The sequence below is a fragment of the Canis lupus genome, chromosome 34, assembly GCF_003254725.2.
Source record: "Canis lupus dingo isolate Sandy chromosome 34, ASM325472v2, whole genome shotgun sequence".
NCBI lineage: Eukaryota > Metazoa > Chordata > Mammalia > Carnivora > Canidae > Canis > Canis lupus.
In genome coordinates, this window is record NC_064276.1 from 15,079,181 (window position 1) to 15,103,402 (window position 24,222).

The following is a 24,222-nucleotide window of genomic DNA, read 5'->3' on the forward strand; positions in this document are numbered from 1 at the left end:
CTGGGAAAACACTCTTTTAATAAAAGCCATTCCCATCTCTACGATCACCTCCCTCCCTCAGACCTTTTCATCTGTTTTCTGGAAAGATAAGGCCTGGTGAAGGAAAGCTAAAAAGTGCTGCTGAACTTGGACGTTCCCGACACCACCGTTTACCCCCTAAAACCTCTCGCAGCGAGTGCATGTGTGTGTGTGTGTGCATGTGTGCGTGTTTGTGCATGTGTGCGTGTGTGCATGTGTGCATGCCCGCAATTTGCATTTGAAATCAGGAGAATCAGTTTGGGTCCCCGGGCAGGTCTTTCCCTGAAAGAAGAAGAGGTGATTTGAAGAAGTTAAACCGGGGCCTTATTGGGTTCACACCTTATTTGGTGTTGGGAGGCAAAAGAACGGTCTGCGGGGGTGCTCCCCTCCGGGTCCCCTGCTGGCTGGGGAGGCCCTGGCTCCTCCAGGAGGACGCACAGCGAACCTGGGCCCAAGGAGCAGTAGGGGGAAGCCTTCTCCTTCCCACAGATGCAGCGGGTTGGCTGCGGGTAGCCTGCGGGTAGCCTGCGGGTTGGCTGCGGGTTGGCTGCAGGTGGCCTGCGGGTGGCCTGCGGGTGGCCTGCGGGTGGCCTGCCCCCAGAGCACCAGAATCAGCAGACTGAGGAGTCGAGCTCCTGCAGGGCGGCCCCCAGGGGGGACGGGGTGCACCTAGCAACATGCTCCCCACCGCCTCCATCCCCCTGCCCATTCCTTGTTCAGAGGAACCCCTGGTTCCCCTAGGAGGAAGGAAGACCCACCAGTGAGGACAACGCCCCACTTAGGAGCGCGGCCTGGAAGCCTCAAGTGGGAACTGAGGGAGGATGTCCTTAGAAAGACTGAGGACTGCGGATTGGACCGTGTCCCCTCTTTGGAAAGGCCTGCCGCTCGCTGTGCGTGCAGATCGCGGCCCGGGGCGGTGCCTGGGCTGGTGGCGAGGCGGCCGCAGGTGGCCGCAGGTTGCCGGGGACCCAGGAGGGAGGGACGAAGGGGGGGGTGGGAGACAGGGGGGCTGCTCCCTCCCTTATCGGAGAAGGAGGTAGCTCTCGCCTGTGTTGGCACTCCGCTCTCAGAACACGATTTGTCGTGTGATCAGGGCTACACAGTTTTAATAGTGGCAGTAACATGGCAAGGTTATTCCTGTGCGGTTTTAATAAAGAACAAAGGCCATGCTGCAGAAGATGCAAAATTATCTAGGATTTTATTTTTTTTATTTTTTAAAAATATTTTATTTATTTATTCATGAGAGACAGAGAGAGAGAGAGAGAGGCAGAGACACAGGCAGAAGGAGAAGCAGGCTCCATGCAGGGAGCCCGATGTGGGACTCGATCCTGGACCTCCGGGATCATGCCCTGAGCCAAAGGCCGACTTTCAACCGCTGAGCCACTCAGGCGTCCCTATCTAGGATTTTAGAACCAGGTTTTAGAACTATGTTCCTCTTTTTCAAGTATCTGCAGACTGTTTACTAAAAAACAAAAACCAAAAACCAAAAACACACACCCCCCCAGAGATAAATCCACCCCTACGTGGTCCCCACCGCGCCACACTGACGTGGAGAGTCCCCATCCCGCTAATGCCCTGTTTGCCTCCTGTAGGGGCTGCAGGGAATGTCAGCGAGGGGCAGGTGGGATCGGCAGTCTGACCCCGCAGACATGTATTGTGCTCCTGCTGTGTGCCAAGAGAGGAGATGTGCAAGTGTGCAAGCGGGCGGTGGACAGGCTCACCATCGAGGAGCCCTGGCCTGGAGGGAGAGATGGGATTTCAGCCCACGGAGGCGAAATGCTGATGTGCTGCGAGGAGGTGAGTCCACAGAGGAGAGGAGGAGAGAGTTAAATGTGGCGAGGTCAAGGATGGCTTTCTGGAAGAAAGACATGCTCCGGCTTCCTACCTAAGTGCCTCCTTCCTTGGCACGCTTCACAGGTACCCAAAGCCCCTGCTCTGTGTGCCAGGGAGGACACAAATTGCGTGGGAAGCTGTGTCTCCCATAGGGCACTGACAGTCCAGTGATGCAGGTGGCATGTGCACAGATAGTGGCGTTACGGAGTGGCTGACAGGGCTGGTAGGACGGCACTGCCCGGGCCACGGACCAAGGAGGGGTGACCTGGCTGCAGTTCTCCTGATTACCAGGGGCTCACCTGTTTGCCCTGTGCTGATAGCCACTGGTTACATTGTGCTTTTCCTATACCAGGCCTGGCTCTTAAGTATTCTGGACAGAGCAACACACGTCATCCTCACACCACCCTAAATGAGAACGTGAAGGCAGAGAGAAGTGTCTGGAAGCACAGCTGGGGCCAGGACCTGAATCTTGGCTGTCTGGCTCCCGAGTCCTTACTTGTCACCCCTCACTACGCACCTTCCAATGGAGAACAAGCTTCATTCTGGCCTTTCTTTAGGGGGAGGTGACTGAGCCCACTGTCTGATCTGGCTTCTGGGGAGAAGGCTGAAGAAACTTCCAAGGAATATTGGAGAGGGGATTTTTTTTTTTAAGTTGTGGACTCCTGCTCCCAACCCCCACCCTGCCACATAACAGTCACATGTGTGTTCACACCTACAACTACCCGCTTGGGTCTCAACTCTGCCTTTGCAACAAAATCACCCACAGCTTTAAATAAAATACAGCTGCTGAGGCCCTTCCCGGATATACTAAATAATCATATCTGGGAGCAGACCTTGAGCATCTGTTTTTTCCATTTTTTTAAGAAAATTAAATGACATGCATGCCTAAAGTAAAAATTCACAAGATAGAAAAGAAAGTCAAGGGCAGCCCAGGTGGCTCAGTGGTTTAGCGCCGCCTTCAGCCCAGGGCATGATCCTGGAGACCCAGGATCGAGTCCCGTGTCGGGCTCTCTGCATGGAGCCTGCTTCTCCCTCTGCCTGTGTCTCTGCCTCTCTCTCTCTCTCTGTCTCTCATGAATAAATAAATATTTATATTTATTTATATTTATAATATTCCATCCAGCTGTCAGTCCTTCCTTCCAAAGGCAAACATTTCCAACAATGACTTGTGATCTATTTCCTTCCAGAAAGAAATGATCATATATACCCATTTGTTATTTTTCTCTCTTCCCCTCTTTTTTTTTTTTTTTTTGGCTAGGTACATTGTCCTTTATTGATGGTACATGACAAAGAAGGGCAGGGCTCTCCAAGCCCCTCATCTTCAAGGCATCTGGGATGGAAACTGTGCAGAGGTCGGGAGATTCTCATTATGTTGGGGGATGAGTTGGGGCAAAGACTTCCTAGCAGCTGAAGACCCCTCACTTCCTCTTGCTCTCACTGGAGCTGGTGGTCCAAGGGGTTCTTACTCTTTGGAGGCCATATAGACCACAAAATCTGCCACCCAGTGGCTTTAGCCAAATTCATTATTGTGCTAGAAAATGAGCTTGACAAAGTGGCCATCAAGGGCAATGCAGTCCCAAGCATCGAAGGTGGAAGAGTGGGTGTCACTGATGAAGTCATAGGAGACAAGCTGGTCCTCAGCATAGCCCAGGATGCCCTTGAGGGAGGACTCAGATGCCTGCTTCACCACCTTCTTCATGTCATATTTGGCAGCTTTCTCCAGGTGGCAGGTCAGATCTATGACTGACATGTTAGAGGTGGAGACATGGAAAGCCATACCAGTGAGCTTCCTATTCAGTACAAGGATGATCTTGCCTACAGCCTTGACAGCACCAGTAGAAGCAGGGATGATGTTCTGGGTAGCCCCTTGGCCATCACACCACAGATTTCCAAAGGGGCCATCGACAGTCTTCAGGGTGCCAGTGATGGCATGGACTATGGTCATGAGTCCCTCCATTATGCCAGAGTTGTCATGGATGACCTTGGCCGGAGGGATCAAGCATTTGGTGGTATAGGAGGCATTGCTGACACTCTTGAGAGAATTGTCATATTTCTTATGGTTCATGCCCATCACAAATATGGGAGCATCAGCAGGGCAGAGATGATGACCCTCTTAGATCTACCCTTCAAACAAGTGCCAACGTCTCCATGGTGGTGAAGACACCAGTAGACTCCACAACATACTCAGCACTAGCATCTCCCCGTGATGTTGGTGGGAACTTTCTCTTAGAAGATGGAGATGGACTTTCTATTGATGACAGGTGTCCCATTCTCAGCCTTGACAGTGCCATTGATTTTGTCATGGGTGGAATCATACTGGAACATGTAGACCATGTATTTGAGGTCAATGAAAAGGGATCACTGGTAGTGACAATATCCACTTTGCCAGAGTTAAAATTAAAAGCAGCCCTGGTGGCCAGATGCCCAATATGGCCATATCCATTCATTCTGACCTTCACCATCATGTCTTAGGGATGCAGCTGGCACTGCACAAGAAGATGCTGCTGTCTGTTGAATGGGGAGGAGCACAGAGCTCCCATATATTATTTTTTACCTTCTGTAGATGATTGTGATGAATAGTCAGGTGAGAATTTCTGACCTGAGCCCTGCTCTGTCCACCTCAGAGATGGTTCTTCTGAAGGAAAGGAGGGCAGGAAGAGGGAGGCTTAGGAAGTGGAGAGCTTTCTGAGTAGATGCAGTAGGAGAGCCAAGGGGCAGAGCCCAGCGAGAGCCTCCTCAGGGCAGCATACTGCTGTAGAGGGAAAGAGGTGACAATTCCTCTATCACACACTGGGTACTGATTGCTAAGAGAGGCACAGGGGCAAGACATAGTCAGAAGTGAGTAAGGATCAATAAGAAAACGCCTTCCAGAGAAGACTTGAGTCTCAAAAATGAAAGAAAAGGGTATTTGGGGTGGAAAGAATGGGATGGGATGTGGTTGTTCATTAACCCATGTATTCCAGGTATTTTTTTCTTTGGTCCTTTGGGATGCGGTAGGTATAATTACAAGAATATACCCTGTGGTGTCAGACTGCCCTGGATCTCAGAGGTTGAATATGTAGTAGGTGTGGTGACTGTCATACAGGAGGCACTGGGGAGAGAAACACAAAGGAGACATGTCCTTATGTTCAGTCTCTGGGGACGACGGACCTCCAGAAACCCAATTGCAGTATGATAAATGTTTTCCTGGTGGTGGGTAAGTGTGAGGTGTGTGGAAGGGTGTAGGATTAGAAACTCCTGGGATTTCTTTTAGGAACTGAAACAGGACCTTGATGGCCCGAGTCTTGAAATAGGTCATATGTTTTTGGTCACCATATTCTGGAAGGGTTGAAACTGATCTGCCACATACAAATTTGGGGACATCTAAGGTTTGGTTGACTTTGGTAAGCACTTGGTTATAGTCTTGTGGTCTGTTTGCTTTCCAGAGTCTCCATGAGTCGCACGAAGACACAAGTGGTGTGCCTGCATACCTGTTTGATAGCCCTTCCTCTTCGAAATGTGGGCTAAGCCTGAGTTAGAAATCAAATGCTTAGCTGAGTTTTATTGTTTTCAGGGCTTGTACAATTGCTTTTCTATCTTCCTAATGATACATTTTCATTTTCTGAAGACAACGTGTATCTGGAAAGGATCATTATATACTCAAATCTTTTTTTTTGAAAAATGGATCAGAAGGAAGTTTTCATATTGTACCCCAGATTAGCCCAGATTGGGTTCCAGACTTTTTTCTGAGTAGGAAAGAATTGTAATAGGAAGCATTGTGAATCTTTTTTTTCTTTCTTTCTTTCTTTCTTTCTTTCTTTCTTTCTTTCTTTCTTTCTTTCTCTTTCTTTCTTTTTTCCTTCCTTCCTTCCTTCCTTCCTTCCTTCCTTCCTTCCTTCCTTCCTTCCTTCCTTCCTTCCTTCCTTCCATTTCTTTATTTCTTTTTTTTTAAAGCTGAGGAGCCACTTTTGACAGCCACCATTTTCTTCTTTCTTTTCCTTTTAAAATTCCTATCATGTGCCAGTGTGGTTGTCTGTGCTGTGTCTTTGCAGCAGCACTGTAAAGGAAGTATTTTGCTCTTGCCATCATTTTACATATGAGGGAAATGAAGACATCAAAAAATTCAGTATCTTACCTAAGGTCTTGTTCTGATAAGTGGCCTGGTATTTGAACTTGGATAACTCCACATGAAAGTCCATCTTCTCATTTTGCAGATGAGCCAACTGAAGTCCCAAGGTCACTCACTTCATTGGTTGCAGATCTTGGAGCTCAGGGCTTCTTAATTTGTGACTTTTGTATGACAAGAGAGTCATCCCTGAGGAGGGACCTGTGTCTTGGGTCTCCTCCCTTCCCAATGCATCCTGTATACAGTCACCCTACATACTGCTCCTCCCTCCCCCACCCCACAAATCTATGCTTGTTATTTCCCCAAAATTGCACATAGTGGTCTCAGATTCTGTCTATCTTGGCCTCTAAGCATTTCTGGCATGGACCCCACCAAATAGAAACCCTATGGTCCCTTATAAGAACTCTAGATACATGCTCTCCTGTCTCTGCCTTTTTCACCATTTCCCACTTGCTGATCTGCCCTCTTGTCAGATCCACAGATGCAATGGCTACTTGATTTTTAGACCCATCATCATGCCATCTCCTCTATGAAGCTTGTGAGGTCTTATAGCTGTATAGGATTTGTCACTCTTGCTGAAGGATAAGGGACAGGGTGGAGAAGGAAAGGGAAGGGAGAACATTGGTGGAACACAGGACAGTAGACATGGAGAAGAGTGCAACAATGGATGACCCCAAGGCTAATCGACAGCCACAAGAGTTATGGCTTGTTGAGTGCTTACTGCATCCTGGAGAAGTTAAATGCTGTCATCTCCTTAAATTCATAGCAAGTTGTCAGGCTGCTGCAGGTGGGATACAAGTCTAGGTCTGCCTGAAGTCAAAGCTTGTGCTTTTCCTTTGCTGTCGTGTGGTCTCCGGATAACTGATTGTGGGGCAGGAAAAGAATAGAGCAATCTTCGAAATGTTAGATTAAAAGGATGAAACAAGATTGGGGTCATGGATTCAGACAATGCAGTGAGAGATGCTGGAGTTGGAAGGGTTGAGGGAGGGCCTTGGACAGAGTGGAGCTGGTTTAGGGATGTGGCCTTCGGTCCCTGCACTCTTTGTGAGACAGCTCAGCTTCCAGTGATCATCTGGGTACTCGGGGCTGCATTTATGGCTTGTGAGTCTTGCTCTGCGTTTCAGGGCTTTAGGTTCCCAAGCTCGCTGAAGGCAGGGACTACATCTGTGCCTTTTTGGAGTAGAAACATAGTCTGTTCTCGCAAGTGGTCAACTGGGGGAGGCAGAGGGGCAAGCACCTGGGTCAGCCCAGCGTTGTAGGGAGGCTTCACAAAGACATGAAATGTCCAGGCAGAGAAGGGACACTGGAGGGAACAGGGTGAGAGGAACTCAAGGCAAAGGGCAGGGTATGTGTGCAGGGAGGAAAGCCCAGAAAGGCCTGGCAGTAGAGTTTAGGGATGTGCCCAGAGTGTGAGTCAGGAGCAACTAATGGGAGCAAATAAGGCTGGAGAGACAGCTGGAGGCTGGGCCTAGATGTAAAAGTGGCCCTCCTCAATACCCCCCACCCCCGTCCCGGCCCCCCTCACCCGCCCTGGCCTCCTAGGTATCCAACACCTCCCCCTCCAAGAGTACGCTCAGCTCCCTATCATTTGACATATCACCTTATTGCTGAGCCTCGTATAGGCCCAGGAGACACTTCCTACTCCTCTAGGAAACTCTACTCATCTTTCAAGGCATTTTAGACATGTGTCCTGTGAGGCCTGCATCAGCACCCAACTGTCGGAATTCAACTGTCTCCTTGCAAGTGTCTTGTCTACCTCTCTGTTCTAGCACTTGTCACACTGTTTCGTCTGCCTTCCTTAGTATTGTGAGAGCTACTTCCCGGGAGGAATTTTGTCTTCTCTTTGCATCCCCGATGCTAGCACATAGTAGGTACTCGGCACATTTTGATCATGGAATGGTTTTGGACTAGCATTAGTGTTTTTCAGGTAGACAGGGTACGTGGTCAGTGGGGAACCCCACCTCCAGGAACAGGAGAGGGAAATTTCCTTCTTTGCCCTGTGAAGGTTAGTGGGGGGCTGCTCATTGTTAAGGCAGGCCAGCGTCCTGCTCACCCTGACCCCCTTTGGCCTCTGGTACCTAGCAGGTCAGGTAATTTCTCTGCATTTTTCTCCTTTGTTGCTTTTTTGCCCCCTTTCCTTTTCCTGCGATGAATAACAGCCCCTCAGGAGTTCGATTATATTGCACCATGAATAAGATATCTGAATTACGCTATTTAAATGAGTCATCCCACCCCTAGTGTAATTGTTCACCCCCTGTCACACTCAACGTGATCTACATTTCCAAGAGAGTGCTTTGGGCTAGAATAGGGAATTGCTGAAACTGTAGGTTCCAGTTTTCAGCAGCTTAAGCTTGTGCGTTGCAGGGTGTGTTTTTTGTTTCACATCTGGGCAGATGTGGACTCAGCAGAGCTACCAGCACAAGCTGCATACATTTACAGAAAGAAGTTGGCTGGAATTTCCAGATGTCTGTCTGTCTGTGTGTGGTGTGCATAGAGGGGACAGAAAAAGATGGCGGAGTATAATCTGGTATGGAGGATGGTCTCTGACCTCGGCAAAGCAGTGCCCGACCTCCAGGAAAGCTTAAGCTGAATGGATTTTGATTTTGGACTTGTGGTCTGAAATCTCCTTATTCCACATTTCCTTTTATAAGAGTTTTGGTCACTAAAAAATTAGCCTGCATTGGTGTTTTCAAGATGGATGGATTGCTAGGGCGGCCCTGTTACCTGTTTAGCAGTTCTTCATCTTGGAGCTCAGCTATAGGATAGGGTTCGCACACTTCCCCAAAGGAGCAGGCACATTTCCCTCCGTTTTTCGTTTCTTTTCATGAACGAACCTGATTGGCTGTCAGGCTGTGAGACATAACTAACTCTAAAGCCACCTCTCAAAGTTCATGAAGGTCTCAGGAACTGGTGGTTATGTTGTCTCAGACATTTCAATTACTCAGACTCTGAATTTGAGTCCTGGGCCATTGGGCAAGGTCCGCACTGAGGTAAAAAAGAATTAAACTTTCCAAATGAAGAGCAAACAGTTTTCCTAAAATGAGAAAGTGGGGTGTTACATTCATTCAGCAGATGTTGATTGTGGGGCCCATGAATCAGAAACATGTTCAGGGGCTGGTAATACAAGAGAAACAGGCTCTTGAGGCCCCTGCGTCAAGAAGTTCACAGTCTAGTGTGGTTGACGGGCATGCAAGTGGTAGCAACATAATGGAGGCACGTATGAGATGCTGTTGGAAATTAGGACAGCAGAGTCTGCCTGAGGAGGTTAGGCAGAGTTTTAAAAATGGTGATATACTTTTGGTGCAACTTGAAGGATGAGTAGTGGTATTTACCGGGGTAGACAATTTGGAGGAGGAGTATTCTAGACAAAGGCTAGGGTGGCTAGAGCCTTGTGTACCGTGAAGGAGATGAGGCGATTAGAACATGAAAGGCCTTGTATGCCAAAAAACATATACAGCTTTTACACTGTAGATGTATTAGCATGTGTTCATCGGCAAGAACTGAAACCTCCAACACTACTGGCTTAAACACTGAAGAAAATTTATTAACATATATAATGTGCTCAAAGGCAGAGAGATTCCAAGATGGCTGAATTCAGTGGCTCAACTCTGTCATTAAGGACCTAGGCTCTTTCCACTTTTCTGCTCTGCCATTCTTGGCATGGTTTATCCTCAGACTGGCTCTTCTCATCACAGGATGACCAAAGAGGAAGAGAGGTTTGTTTGTCTTCTGACTTGATGTGTGTCTTTTTAACCAGAAAGGACCACTTTTCTTAAGAAGCATCCCCCTCACGGCCCCCTGTCAAAGTCATCCTCGTGCCTCAGTGGCCAACACATGCCCAGCCCTAAACCATTCACTGGCAAGGGGAATGCAACCACCATGACTGGCTCAGATGAAGCTGGACTCGGCCCTTGGAGGGGACAGACCTACTTCTTCTGAAGTACGTGGCCAGGCAGGGGATACTGGAACAAAATTGGGCTTCTGATAGAAAGTAGGGAAACGGGACAAATGGCTGCTGAGTGGGCAACCAGCAGTGTTTGCTACAGTAAGTGATGAGAGACTTACAGATCACTGAGCAGGAGTTGACATGGTCAGCTTTTCATATTTAAAAGAATCACCCTGTCATTAGTGTTCAACTTAGTTGTATAGATAGAAAACAGAACAAATGGAACAGTCTTATGAGATATCAAATTATTTATCCACATATGTATGGAGCTGGAGTTAAAATTTTCCTTAAGCCATTTTCTCTACTTAGGGATGGGAGGGGGTTAAGAGGTGGGAGATGACTAAGGCAGAGAGGAGTCATTCCATTCTGGATTTGCCAAGCAATCCTTTCTGATATGTTGGGAGACCTGAGAACTTTCTTACGTCCAGATGATAATGTGGTCCACTCAGAAGGGCCATTGTAATCCTAGAACCCTGGCATGTTGGAGCTGGAAGTGACCTCAAAGTGATCTAGCTCAAGACCTTCACTTTAAAAATGAGGAAACTGGGACCAGACAGTGAAGTGACTTGTTCAGTTTCTATGTCTGGTGCACGGCTGAACCACACCCGCAGACTCTTAACTCCAGCGCCGTACTCTGGAATGGGTTCTTAGGCCATCTTTTATTCAGGCTTATGTGTACATTCAGGAGTGTTGGAAAGAAGCAGGCCTTCTTCCTATGTTTCTATTCTTGACAACTACTCTCTTGGATTTTTCTATTTTAAATGATGCTTTAGTGTTTTTATAAAAATGCAAACAACACTCATAGGTATGGTGAAGTTCTCTTTATTATTCATGTATGATAGGATCTTTTTTTTTTTAAGATTTTATTTATTTATTCATGAGAGAGAGAGAGAGAGAGAGAGGCAGAGACACAGGCAGAGGGAGAAGCAGGCTCCATGCAGGGAGCCCGACGTGGGACTTGATCCCGGGTCTCCAGGATCAGGCCCTGGGCTGAAGGTGGCGCTAAACCGCTGAGCCACCCGGGCTGCCCTATGTTGGATCTTAATGTGAAGGTGTCCCTCCAATTTTTTCTTTTTAAAAAAAAATTATTTAAATTCAGTTAATTAACATACACTGTATTGTTGGTTTCAGAGGGAGAGGTCAGTGATTCCTCAGTCTTCTCTAACACCCAGTGCTCATCACATCACTCAGTTACCCCATCCCCCCACCTGCCTCGCCTCCAGCAACCCTCAGTTTGTTTCTTGTTTCCTGTGATTAAGAGTCTCTTATGGTTTGTCTCCCTCTCTCATTTCATCTTGTTTTATTTTTCCCTCCCTTCCCCTGTGCTCCTCTGCTTTGTTTCTTAAATTTCACATATGAGTGAGATCATATGATAATTGTCTTTCTCCGATTGACTTCTTTCACTCAGCATAATAATAGCCTCTAGTTCCATCCGCCTGATGTTTCCTTTGAGGCAGTTCTAATGGGGCAGGAGGATGATACCTTCCAGGCACCGGGAACCTGAGAGAGGGGAGGAGGCAGGGAGAAGCAGCCGCAGGATGTGGAGGGGGAGTCTCGAGGGCTTATGACTTTATCGGGACTTTTCCTGGGACACTAAAGTCAAGCGTGGCACTAAGATCCCCGCAACACAGACATTACTGAGTGCCATTGCTGTGCTAGTGGGAGGTGGAATCTCTGGCCCATTGCTTGGCTCCAACCTCTAGTCATGGTGCCTGATTACACTGTCTCCACTCTTCCCTTTGACTTTCAGCGTGTATGTGCCATTTCCCCTACAACGCACATACTTCTTGGCTATCATTTTTACCCAGAAGCTTCTGGAAACTCACCCTTGTAGGCAGAGCAGTACTTTGAACAGCAGGTGCCAAGAAGGAAAGAAAAAAAGAAAGTAAAAACTAGAAATAGTTTGAATAGTAGAAATTCAAGATTTCCCAACGAAGTGCTGTGTGCAAATCACCAAGCTTAACTAAAGGCTGATGAATCCATTTTTTTCAACTTTGCTTTTGAAAGTAATTCTAAAGTGTATTGGTTTATCTTTCTGGTCATTTGTCAAATATAAAAGTGTTAGTTTTAGATGGAAGTGAATCAAGATTAGGCTGAAGCTGTATAGACCAGGGCATCTTTGGATCCCACTTCTGTAAAAAAAAAAAAAAGATGAAGAGAAAAATAAAAGTGTGTATGTGTGTGTGTGTGTGTGTGTGTGTGTGTGTAAAAGCTGATTTAAACCTAGGGGAAAAAAACCCTGGGGGAATATATAGGAGAATATATGAAGTTGTTAACCTGGGTTATGAAATGTAAGAGAAAAAAGGATCTGTAAAAGCATGTGTATGATATGATATGAATTGATATTTATATCAATTTCTCTTTATGTGTGGATATATATATACAAAAAATTGGGTAAAATAATTTTAAAAAGTCACCTGGGTAATCAGAAACCAAGTGACTGTAGTCTTCTTATACATCTAAAATGATAAAATGCTTCAGGTGTGTGGTGGGCCTCAAACTTGAAATTTTATAATTCTCTAAATCGAAGGTGCTAAAATGGCTGGGAATGCTGATTTACATTTTGTAAATACTTTGATTTACATTTTGTTCTATTTTCATCTACTGGTTATGTAGTTTTTCATCATCTCATTTTATTTTCACCATCTTTGTATTAGTAAAGGCTATATTATAATAAAAATATGAATTATGCATAATTATATACACAGTTACATGTAAGTTTATTTCAAAATTGTGTAGTCTGTTCTACAGTGTGAATTTGGTCCATCATAAAAAATCCTTTAGTGTTTTTATTATGTCCTGATTGAAAGGAACCCCTCAAAGTATTTTGGAGAGAACCTTGAACAAGCTGGTATCATTTGACATTTTTAATTGAGCTCTTGTGAACCCCTTTAAAAAATGTGTCTAATGAACTGTAACTGCCTTTGGGGTCACCTGGAACATTCATTTGGAGCTTTTAAGTGTGGAGAGGCTAGAGGCAATCCTCCCCTTCCCTCCAAGCCAAGATCTCCACCCCCTCCTAGCACACACACAGGAAGGCCAATAGCATTTATTAAGCACTTATGTGTCAGGTACTTTCCTTGCAATAAACTGGCAAGGGTAGATATTTTATTCCCGTTTAATAGGTAGGAAACTGAGGCCCCGGGGGCGGGGGGGGTTAGCGATTTATTCCGGGATGAATGAACTGAGCCAGATTTTAAATCCTGGGCTCTTGAATTGCATAGGACAGTTTTGTTGTTTTCTTTTTCTCTTACCTATACTAACTCAGCCACATCAAGGGGAAAGCGGGAAGGGTTTCCTTACTCTGAAGACTCCCCTTTTTTCTGAGTTTTTTTCCAGCCACCGCTTTCAAGATGTGGCAGAGATGGAAAAGAAAGAGCAGATGGCGAAAAATGGAGTCAATGTTTATCCACTGGAATGCTAGATTTTCCTAGGAGAAATGACTGCTCTAGAATAGCTCAGAGTTGGAGTATCTTCCCTCTGAGAACCTCATCTATGCCTTTCTAGAAGCCATTCCCCTGGCTTCTAGAGTATTCTGATCTTTTTTTTTTTTCTTTGAGCGGGGGAGGGGCCAAGAGAGACCCTGAAGCAGGCTCTATCTTATGACCCTGAGATCATGACCTGAGCTGAAATCAAGAGTTCAGAGTCAGAAACTTAACAAACTGAGCCACCCAGGTGCCCCAAGTATATTCTGATCTTCTTAAAGCCATATCATTCTTACCATGTTTGGACAGGGAGTAGAGCTTGCAAATGTTCAAAGACACAAAAATGAGAATGAAACAAGGGGAGGGGGTCTTGATGTGAGCCTACAAACCTTTGCCAAATCTTGGCTCCCTAAGGGTAAGCTTCCTTTTGTTAAGTAGCAAGAGTTGAAAGAAACTTCCAGTAAAAGGAACATTCACTATAATCTCCTATGGCCTACAATAAAGTGGAAACACAGCAATGTGGATATTTTTTTCTCTACCACTTTGGACCCTACACCAGCTCTCAGATTCAGTTGAGTACAAATATATTTGTTGCATTTAGTCCTCTCTGAATCATGCACTTTAAAATTAAACTACTCTGGGTTTGTTAAGCGGGAAAAATCCAGGGTGCCTGTTTGACATTTTAAGTCATTAATTATCGTGTAGGTTTTATCAATTGTTGTAGCAGAAGGCTTTGGATTGCTTCCCACATATATGATTTTTAAAAAAATCCTTAAATAGGACAAAACAGCAGAGGACTAATTTTTACTTCCTATTGGCTCAAGCAGGAAATCTGAGCCAGATTTTGATTCTTCCATGTTTGATTGATAACTTAGAGAGTCTCTAGCCAGGTATTCTGAGTGCCATCAAGCAAGTAACAGCTGGAGAATGTGCAGCAAAAGAAGCCACACAACAAGGAGCCATATCACATTTTTCACTTATTACCATACAATTGTAGGATAGATTGATGCTTAATACATTGCAATTTGATGTTTGACACAGAGTATAATACATGTTACTGTGTGTATAGTCGCACAATTATGTTCTGCATGTGATCGCTCACATAATCTATTACAAATTTGGAATAGATGTCATTAAACAGAATCTGTTTTGAATCTTTAGCCGAAAAATTATATTTGACACAGGTTAATACCAACGAAATGTAAGATTAGACTATGTGTAGTTGTTTTGGATATATGACACTAAGGGTTCTGTACCCTCAATGCGTGGGTTTTCCCACACACACCAAGCAATGCTCCAACACCAGCTGGATGTCCTGCAATTCAACTCAACAGGTTTCTAGTGCTATCTATTCAGAGATAGTCCTATAAGACTGTCCTCTATTTGGATAGCTGTCTGCAAGTTCAGGTTGCTATTTTTGCTTCTGCCTAACTGGCTATAACTCAGACATTCCCATGACCCCCTGCTCGGTTTGATTAACTTGCTGGAGAGGCTCACAGAATTCAGAAACATTTTACTTACTAGGTTACTACTTTATCATGAAAAGCTGTAACTCAGGAAGAGCCTGATGGAAAAGACATACATATAGGACAAGGTATGGAAAAATGGGCTCAGAGCTTCCATGCCCTTTCAGAGCAAGTCACTCACCCCAAACTGCCAGGTGCCAGGTTGTGTTCACCAACCTGGAAGCTATCCGAACTCAGCCCTTTGGGGTTTTTATGGAGGCCTCATTACATAGGCATGAGTAAGTCATTGAATTGGTGATTGAACAATTATAATTGAATTGCCAGATCCTCTCCTCACCCTGGAGGTCAGGTGGGTGGGAACTAAAGTTCCAATCCTCTAATCACATTGTTGGTTCCACTGGCAACCAGCTCCTATCCACAGTGCAATTCAAAAGCCACCTCGTTAATATTACGAAAAATACCTTTGTCACTCTCGTCCCTTATGAAATTCCACAGGTTTTAGCTCTGTGCCAGGAAGGAGGACAAAGACCAAATATGTATGTCTTGGGCAGCCTGGTTGGCTCAGCGCTTTAGTGCCGCCTTCAGCCTAGGGCATGATCCTGGAGACCTGGGATCGAATCCCATGTCGGGCTCCCTACGTGGAGCCTGCTTGTGTCTCTGCCTCTCTGTGTGTGTGTCTCTCATGAATAAATAAATAAAAGTTTAGAAAAAAACAAACAAAACCCCCCCCCAAATATGTCTTACTAAAAAATCACAGTATCACAATACCATTCTCTGCCCATTTCATACTGAAATAACTAAATTATGCAGTAATAAATTATTTGTTCAGACATTTTGAAGGACAAGAGAAAGACAACCTAAGATATTTCAAAGGTCAGCATCAGAAAAAAACAATTATAAAGTAGAAAGGGACAGTTAAACTGAAGGTGTTTTAACCTTCCAATTGCCTTCTTTTGCTTTTGGATTGGTTAGTTAAGGGACCCTATAAAGACTTGTCTACTGTCTTTACCCAAAGAATTATCAGCTTTCATATGAGTTCTATTGAAGTGTTGTGATCTGTTGCTCTCTACTATGATATGCTCTCAACAGTTCCTGAGACACTGTTAAGCATTTAAACAGACCCAGGCTTAAGGAAAAAAAAAGGGGGGGGTCCCTGGGTGGCTCAGCAGTTTGGCACCTGTCTCCGGCCCAGGGCATGATCCTGGAGACCCGGGATCCAGTCCCACATCAGGCTCCCTGCATGGAACCTGCTTCTTCCTCTGCCTGTGTCTCTGCCTCTTTCTCCTTCTATGTCTCTCATAAATAAATAAAATCTTAAAAAAAAAAAATCAGACCCAGGCTAATTGAAAACAGTGATCTTTATACTCTTTAAATTAGGGAAACTAATTTAATAGCTAATAGCTAAGGTGGGAAAGAAAAACAAGATACATTTACATTTTCTTGTTGATGATAGGGATAGCTGGTACCAAAGTTTATTCAACCAATCTCCTAATTTCTGAATTTGGGGCTTGGTCACATGCAAAAGGAAAATATTAGAGCCTTTGAATAAATTCCTTATTTAATCTTGCCTTAGAATTTGCTTAATTGGCATGGATTCTAAATTATAAACCACAGAAAAGAACATGCTTTTCATTTGTTTATTTAGATGTGATTCACATATAAAATTCACCCTTTTAAAAAACGCAGTTTAGCGGTATCAAGTATATTTACAAAGTTATACAGCCACTACCTAATTATAATTCCATCACCCCAAAAGAAACTCTATACCTGTTAGTAATTTTTATCTCCCCCCAACAACCTTCCCCAGTCCCTGGGGATTATGCAATCATATTTTACATCTGTCTTTATGGATTTGTCTGTTCTGGACACTTCCACTTTTCTGATAAACTAAGTCATGTTGATTATTCTTGTCTCACTTCTATTGAGGCTGAGACACTCTCCTAGCATGTTCTAATTCTGCATCGAAAGTCTTCTATGTGCAAATATCTATATAAAAAAATTTATGATTTTATTCTTCTGTCTTTTTGTGACAGGTTGTTAGTTCCAGGAACTCAGGGAAAATATCTTAAGACTTAGCATTTATTGGGGACTTCCTGTGTTCTCAGGACTTAATGAAGGTCACATATATATTGGGCACCCACTGCATGTTAGTTGCTGTGCTGTGTGCTTGGGATACAATCTACCTCTGAGTTACTTGATCCTCACCATAACCTTTGACACTTTAAATTGTTCATGCCATCTTATACACAACAGGTAAGTGAAGAAGAAGGGTGTGAACCCAAGTTTGGACAACCTTTCCAACTCATGCTCTCCCCATTATGGTCCCCTACATAATCTTCTCATGAAGACTTAATTGCCCATGGGCCTATTCAGTACTTAACATTCACTGTGTGCTGATCTGTGTTAAGTATTGGTATGGATGTTCTTGGTATACTCGTACGGTAGATAATTTAAGAGGTAATAAACATGTTTTAAAAAGTAAGTCCTCCCAAATTATTAGACCAATGCAAGGCTAAAGAAGAAGGAGGCCTTGTTTAACATGTGCTAATAAACACTTTTAAAATAACAATATTCAAGTGTTTGCAAAGTTTTGGTGAAGTTGACATATCCTTACATTTGATGAAAGTGTGAATTCTTAAAGTCCTTTGGAATGCAATAGCTGTCCAAAAAGAAAAAAAAAAAAGTTCAGTTTCCTGACTTGTTAAAGGAATTTAATATAGAGAAATAATCCAAAGGATGTAAAGAGTTTTACATATGAAAATGTTCACTGCAGCTTTATTTCCAGTGCTAATGCATTATTTAAATGTTCAAGAATAGTTTAATAAGTGGTATAGTATGACAGATATTTTTAAAGGATTTATTTATTTTAGAAAGAGTGACAGGGAGAGAGTTGGTGCGGGGGCAGAAGGAGAGGGAGAGAAAGAATCTCCAGCAAACTTCCCTGTTGAGCATGGAAACTTATGCGGGCTCGAGCTCACCACCCTTAGATCATAACCTGAGCCCAAACCAAGAGTCTGTTGCTTAACCTACTGTGCCATTCAGGCAACCCTGACAGATTTTTTTAAATTTATTTTAATTTATTTATGATAGACATAGAGAGAGAGAGAGAGAGGCAGAGACACAGGGAGAGGGAGAAGCAGGCTCCATGCCGGGAGCCTGACATGGGACTTGATCCCGGGACTCCAGGATCACGCCCTGGGCCAAAGGGAGGTGCGAAACCGCTGAGCCACCCAGGGATCCCCTGACAGATATTTTTTAGCGGAACATTATGCAGCCACCAAAAGTGATAATTATGAAGACCTGAAAAATGTTTTAAAAAATGAAAAAAAATGTAGACTTATATTTAAGTCTTGATTACCTCTATGTAACAATTGCATATACAAACAATTTTTAAAAACTTTGAGAATAATATCTGGCACATAGTGAATAATAAGTGCTGGTTGAATGAATGGGTGACCGAATAGAAATAAACACTCTGCATGTTATGTAATGTCATCTTCACAAATTATAAGATTTAAGTAATACAGTAGAAGAAATATTTTTATTTTTAAAAAGATTTTATTTAGAGCGAGAGAGAGGGCATGAGAGAGAGGGCATGAGCAAGGGGAGGGGCAGAGGGAGAGGGAGAGGGAGAGAGACAATCTCCAGCAGACTCCAGTTGGATGCTCAACCGAATGAGCCACCGAGGTGCCCGGAAGAAAGATTTTTAATTAGACTAAAGGTTATATAGTGATTCAGAAAATGCCAACTGTTATAAAATATCATTGCAGGTCTAGAAAAAGTCTAATAGTTTTAATGATATATACATGCAAAGAATTTATAACAACTTTAGAACATTTAGAAAATGGTAGTGATTATAACAACAATCACAATAGATGTATTAAGTTTGTATAATAGCATCTTTGTATTTTTAAACTAATTTGTTACCTACTTCCAAAAATAATGTAGACTGACTAATAATAATGATAATTAAAAATATAAAGTTATCTATTTTTAGAGAAAGGAATCACATAGGAGAATGGAAGAGAGACCATGGTGCAAGGTCTGAAGTTGAGCTGGTTAGTACAATGACAATGGCCATCAGAAGAGAGAGAAGCCTATGGTGGGTTTTATAACAATCCCTACCGTTTATTAGATGATGACTCTGGTCAATGCTAGAAACATTCTATGGAGATATGCTATCTCCTATTTGTACAGAAGAGTCGCTACGTAGAGGCTGCCTCCAGAGCCCAACTGCTGGGGTTCATATCCAACTGTACCACTTACTGTATCTCCTTGGATAAGTTCCTCAGCTTCATCTGTAAAAATGAAATAGTACTAGTATCTGCTGCACAGGGTCGTTGTAAAGCCCAATGCTTGGCAGACAATAAAGTGGTCAATGTTAGCTATTCCCGTCATAACTTGGAAAGATACATATTTTTAAAAAATATTATTTGAGAGAGAGAGAACACACAAGCAGGGGGAGTGGCAGAGGGAGAGGGAGAAGCAAGCTACCCGATGAGCAGGGAGCCTGATGTGGGGCTCAATCCCAGGACTCTGAGATCACTATCTGAGCCGAAGGCAGATGCTTAACTGACTGAGCCACCCAGATGCCCTTCTGAAAGATATTTTTATTCCTTTCCTACAGAAGTGTAAACTGAGGTTTATAAATACTAAAAAGGGAAGATTCAAAGCCAAACACATCTGCCTTCAGAGCCCAAACACTTTCCACCATACTTTGTCAAGTGTATTGCTGATGGAAGGGAATGTTCATTTCCATGAGACATCAAAGGAAAGCGAATCCTCTGTTCATAATTCTACACGTTTGACGATTGGAAAATTTTCTACAGACTACCTTCTAGCTTCATAAATTTGAGACTGTGTTCCTTCTCCATTGCACATACACTTCTGGTGCCAGGTTCTGTAGGACACATTCATGTATATTACAGTATCTGGTCTTAAAACTTTTGTTTGTGATGCTGGGTGAGTCAGCACAGTAGTGGTAGGCATAGACCAGGAAGCCCCTCTTTATACCGTGATGGCTAGCGTAGCAGATAAATATATCCCATTAAAACAAAAATAAGTATTTCCTTAGATTATCTTCCCCTTAACTGGATCTCAAAATACATGTACTCTATAAGGCTAGTGAAACAAGGCGAAGCATGACAAAAAGGAGGTCAGAGTGGAAAAAGACCAGAGTGTTAACTGATCAAGGTTGGAATTTCCTTTTCAAAATTGCCCAAAGCATATGGCCATGTGAACACATTGCTAGGGCCGCTCCCAGAGCCTTAGAAGGGGTCTGTGCAGGTGAGGGGTCCTGGAGCTTAAGCTTCATTAGCCTCACGATACATGTGCCATTGACTGTCACTTCTCCAATGAAAAGGTTAACAATGAGTTTTCAGTTTCCATCTCATTATGTGGTCAGTGCTTAAATGTAATGGTGATAGTACAGTGTAAAAGAGCTTATCTATCTTTACATGTGAATTATATAGAAGACATATGCAAAAATAAAACTTGTGTCTAACAAGAAGTTTTTTCAAAATAATGCTTGTAATTTTGAATAGTATAATCTAAAACCATTTTGTTGCATATAAAGAAAGACATGGACATACAACACACATTCCACAAAAAGTGCCTTATTTTCAAGGTGCTACAAAGACGATAGCATTTTAACTAGCTCTGGCAAGAGGGGAAGCTTATCGGTCATCACAGCCTCTGGTTCCTCTTTTATCCTCCATCTTGGACGTCCATCCCAAGCCTCTCCCCACTGTCACCAATGGGGCACATGTCTCCACATCTCTTCAGTTCTCCTACTGCCATTGCTGGGATGCTCATGATCCAGGGACGCCTCAGTCACTAGACACAGCCACGAAGAAACTCTCCCTCTCTTTGCTATTGCACTTTTACCTACCCAGATCTATCTCAATCCAGAGCTTTGCTTTAGCTTCTTTGCTTCTGCGTTTTTTCACAGTAGAAATTAACTCAAGTTGTTAGAGGGGGAAGAACTGTAAATTGTAGCACAAAAATAGTCTGTCAAATCAAAGGAAAAGGAAGCTGTTCTAATTTTGGGCACTGCAAATACATTAAACCACTTATTGAAGTTTTCTTGGTGCCTTAATATTATATGACCTCATGGCCTTCATTCCAGGCACCCGAGATTAATCAGCTCTGTAAGGAAGGTAGATAGTGTAAAAAAACTAAACAGGAAATAGGGCACCCCAAATCTGAGGACAGTCACTGTGAGACTAGAACATAACAGACAGCACATCTGAATTTTGTAAGGTCACAGAATAGACATTTCTATTCAGGAATCCTTTAGTAACAAAAGAAGGCTGTGTGTGGCAAGTGGAGGAGGAGGATAAAGTGGATAAGACTCTTTGCCTACATTAATTGGCAAGATATATGGACTCTGGGAGTAAGATATGTCTACAGTAGCTTTTTGAGGGGAATAGTTACCTCTCTAAAGTTATGGCTTAGGGAAGAAATCAGTAGGAAGTTATGGTGACCAAGTGGCAGTTAATTATGACATTTCTTACATCTACATAGTTGTTTTAAAGCCTGAATTTTATTTGTACTTATTTTGAAATGCAAAATATTATATGGCAGGGGCCTTAATTAATCAACTCTAGGTATTTCACTTTTATGTCTGATAACACACACTATTAAAAAAAACACTCTGGCTTCAGCTCTCAGCTGGGTTAGCAGGGGAGATATTTTCAGGAATTTCTGGCATCTGGCTAGATAATCACACACACCTTAGCTTCTCACCTCTTTCTTTTCACCCCAGAGGAAAGATTTACCTAGATTTTCCTCTTGGGTTTGATATGTCGATATGTAGCATAGCAAGCTGAGGGGGCCGTGGTTTGCTTGGTTCCTAGGAGCATCCATTTAGCTTCAGGAGGATGAGCACGTCTCCTCCATTGAAGACAAGTACTTTGCTCCTCTGGACTTTATTCCACAGTGTGCATATCACACTCCTATTCATATTGCCCAGCTTCTTCTGCCTACCATATAAAACTAAGAACATGGGATCCCTGGGTGGCACAGCGGTTTAGTGCCTGCCTTTGGCCCAGGGCGCGATCCTGGAGACCTGGGATCGAATCCCACATCGGGCTCCCGGTGCATGGAGCCTGCTTCTCCCTCTGCCTATGTCTCTGCCTCTCTCTCTCTCTCTGACTATCATAAATAAATAAAAATTAAAAAAAAAAAAAACTAAGGACATTTCTTATTATGTGCCAAACACATGTTTGCAGCAATTTCAGCATCATTGATAATTGAATTAAAAGCGACACTCGGGACACCTGGGTGGCTCAGTGGTTGAGCAACTGCCCTTGGCTCAGGGCATGATCCAGCAGTTCCGGAATCAAGTCCTTCATCGGGCTCCCTGCATGGAGCCTGCTTCTCCCTCTGCCTCTGCCTCTGCCTCTGCCTCTGTCTCTGTCTCTCTCTTTCTGTGTCTCTCATGAATAAATAAAATCTTAAAAAAAAAAATAAAAGCGACACTAGCACTGTCTATTAGCTGTATCTGAAGAGGAGCATAGTGGCACTCGCTGTGCCCTGCAGTGGGATTTGACCTTCAGGCCTGTTCCATTCCTGTTAATCCCAAGTCCAGAATGAATGTCTAAGCTGGTGGTGGCTGGTCTAGAGTATACTGTGTATTGGGATGGTTTCTTTATGAGTGTCAGTTGCAATTCTTCTGGCAGAGGATTAAACTTGAGCCCCCAAACATGACCTGATCCAGCAGAATTTGCTTTTTCTGAATTGGTGGATTTTTCTACTGAGGCAGCAGAAGGAAGTCAGGCAGAGAAAAAAGGTGAAGAAATTAGCTTTTCCCTGTATGAAGGGGACTTCGTCATGGGGCTTGGTATCTGAACCACAGACTTGACCATGGATTGCTATCTTTGAAAGACTCAGGACATCATTTGGTGGTTTCAAAGATCAGATCTATGATTTAGGGAAAGGTAAATGGAAAGACAATGACTCATGGAGAAATAGAGATAGTGATAGACATTTTGAACCAAAAGGTAAAGCAGGTTTATTGTGACCTTTATTTTTCACCCTGAAACTTTATACAAAATTCTAGTTGTTTCTGTTCAAGGGATCTTCTTTTGTAGGGTAAATTGCCAGGCAGTTCTCCAGAGTCCTCCAAACATTGGCATCAGGATCTAGTAAGGGAGGGCTGCTATAACTGTTATGCATGAAAAGAGAGAAGCCAGCTCCCACTGTATGTCAACCCAACAAAGAGCAGTGGAATCCAGAAGATGAAGTGTGTGGTAGTCGAGGCATCATTTTCATTGAAAGAGAAGAGACAGAATGATGATTCAAGGAACCAGACTTTTGTGCATGTTATTGTTCTCTCAGAAGGAAGAGCACAAAGTCGTATCCAATGCTGTCATTTACTAATACCTCTCCTTCTTGAAGTCACACTGTCTGATCTTAGTTCTCTTACTTCAGGTAACAGATGGCAGATGTGGATTGAGCCTACCTGTCCACAAGCCTGGAGCTCTTTTTGATTTCAGGGGTACCTTAGTCTCTATCTCTATACCTACCACCTGTCCTCGACATTGCAATGTTGAGAGAGGAAGACAGAGACTAATTTGTAAATTTGCAATCTTGTGCCCTCTTCAATTTGAGAGTAGGGAGGAAGAATTATATAGTAATCACCTAACTTTTAATGTAAATCACATTTAAAAATTCTGGGTGAAAATGTCACTTATCAAAATGGGTTCTTCTTATCACAGTCCAATATTTTATCTTAGTTCTCAGCACTCTCAGGATTTTACTATTCTACGAAAGCTGTGGGTTTGGGAGAAGGAAAACAGAAGGTTTTTGTAGCAGAGCTAAGGCAGAGGTTGCTGCACTGACAAAGCAGAAGCCATGTTTGAAAGTATGGAGAAAGAAGGGCACTAATAACTGCTCTAAACATCCAGGCACAGCACACAGTTCTGGTCTGGGACTGAATTGGTACCATGTGCGGTGGAAAGCATATAGGCTTTTCAGTCAGACTAAATCTTAGTTTCATACTTAAATAAAAGGTGTATAGCTTTGAGCAAGTTGATTTATCCTTTTGTTCTCAAACTTTAGCATGTGTTAGAATCCTCTAGAAAGGGCTGTATTTACACAGATTCCAGGGCTCTGTTCAACATTTCTGATTTAGTAAATCCAAGGTGGGACTCAAGAATTTGCGTTTGTAGCAAATTCCTAGACTTTGAAAAGCATCAGAGTAACCCAGAGTCTCAATCTCTTCATTTATGAGATGGTGCTAAGGTTTAAAATAACATCTAGTCTGTATGGAGCACTTGCCATGTGCCAGCATGTTACAAGTTTATACCATTTCGTTCTCCTAGAGTAGGTTCACTATCACAGAGGTAGTAACTGAGACATGGAGAGTTTGCCTAACGTCAAACACCTAAGAAACAACTGGGGCAGAATTTGAACCCGGGCAGTCTG

The 24,222-nt window shown here is 43.5% G+C and overlaps 1 long non-coding RNA gene across 10 annotated transcripts in view; it reads left to right on the forward strand.

Moving 5' to 3' along the window:
- LOC112662715 (uncharacterized) overlaps positions 1 to 24,222 on the forward strand; it is a 630,650-nt gene that overhangs the window by 48,584 nt on the left and 557,844 nt on the right. For 7 of the 10 annotated variants that reach the window (XR_004811877.2, XR_007408072.1, XR_003138759.2 and 4 more), the window contains exon 5: positions 1,611 to 1,815. The exons of 1 other annotated variant lie outside the window; for it this stretch is intronic. This is a non-coding gene — a long non-coding RNA (uncharacterized LOC112662715). Of the gene's footprint in view, positions 1 to 1,610; positions 1,816 to 2,203; positions 2,768 to 5,276; positions 12,106 to 24,222 lie in introns of those variants that run through there. 2 more of the 10 variants (XR_003138761.3, XR_003138762.2) reach the window with 2 other exon arrangements.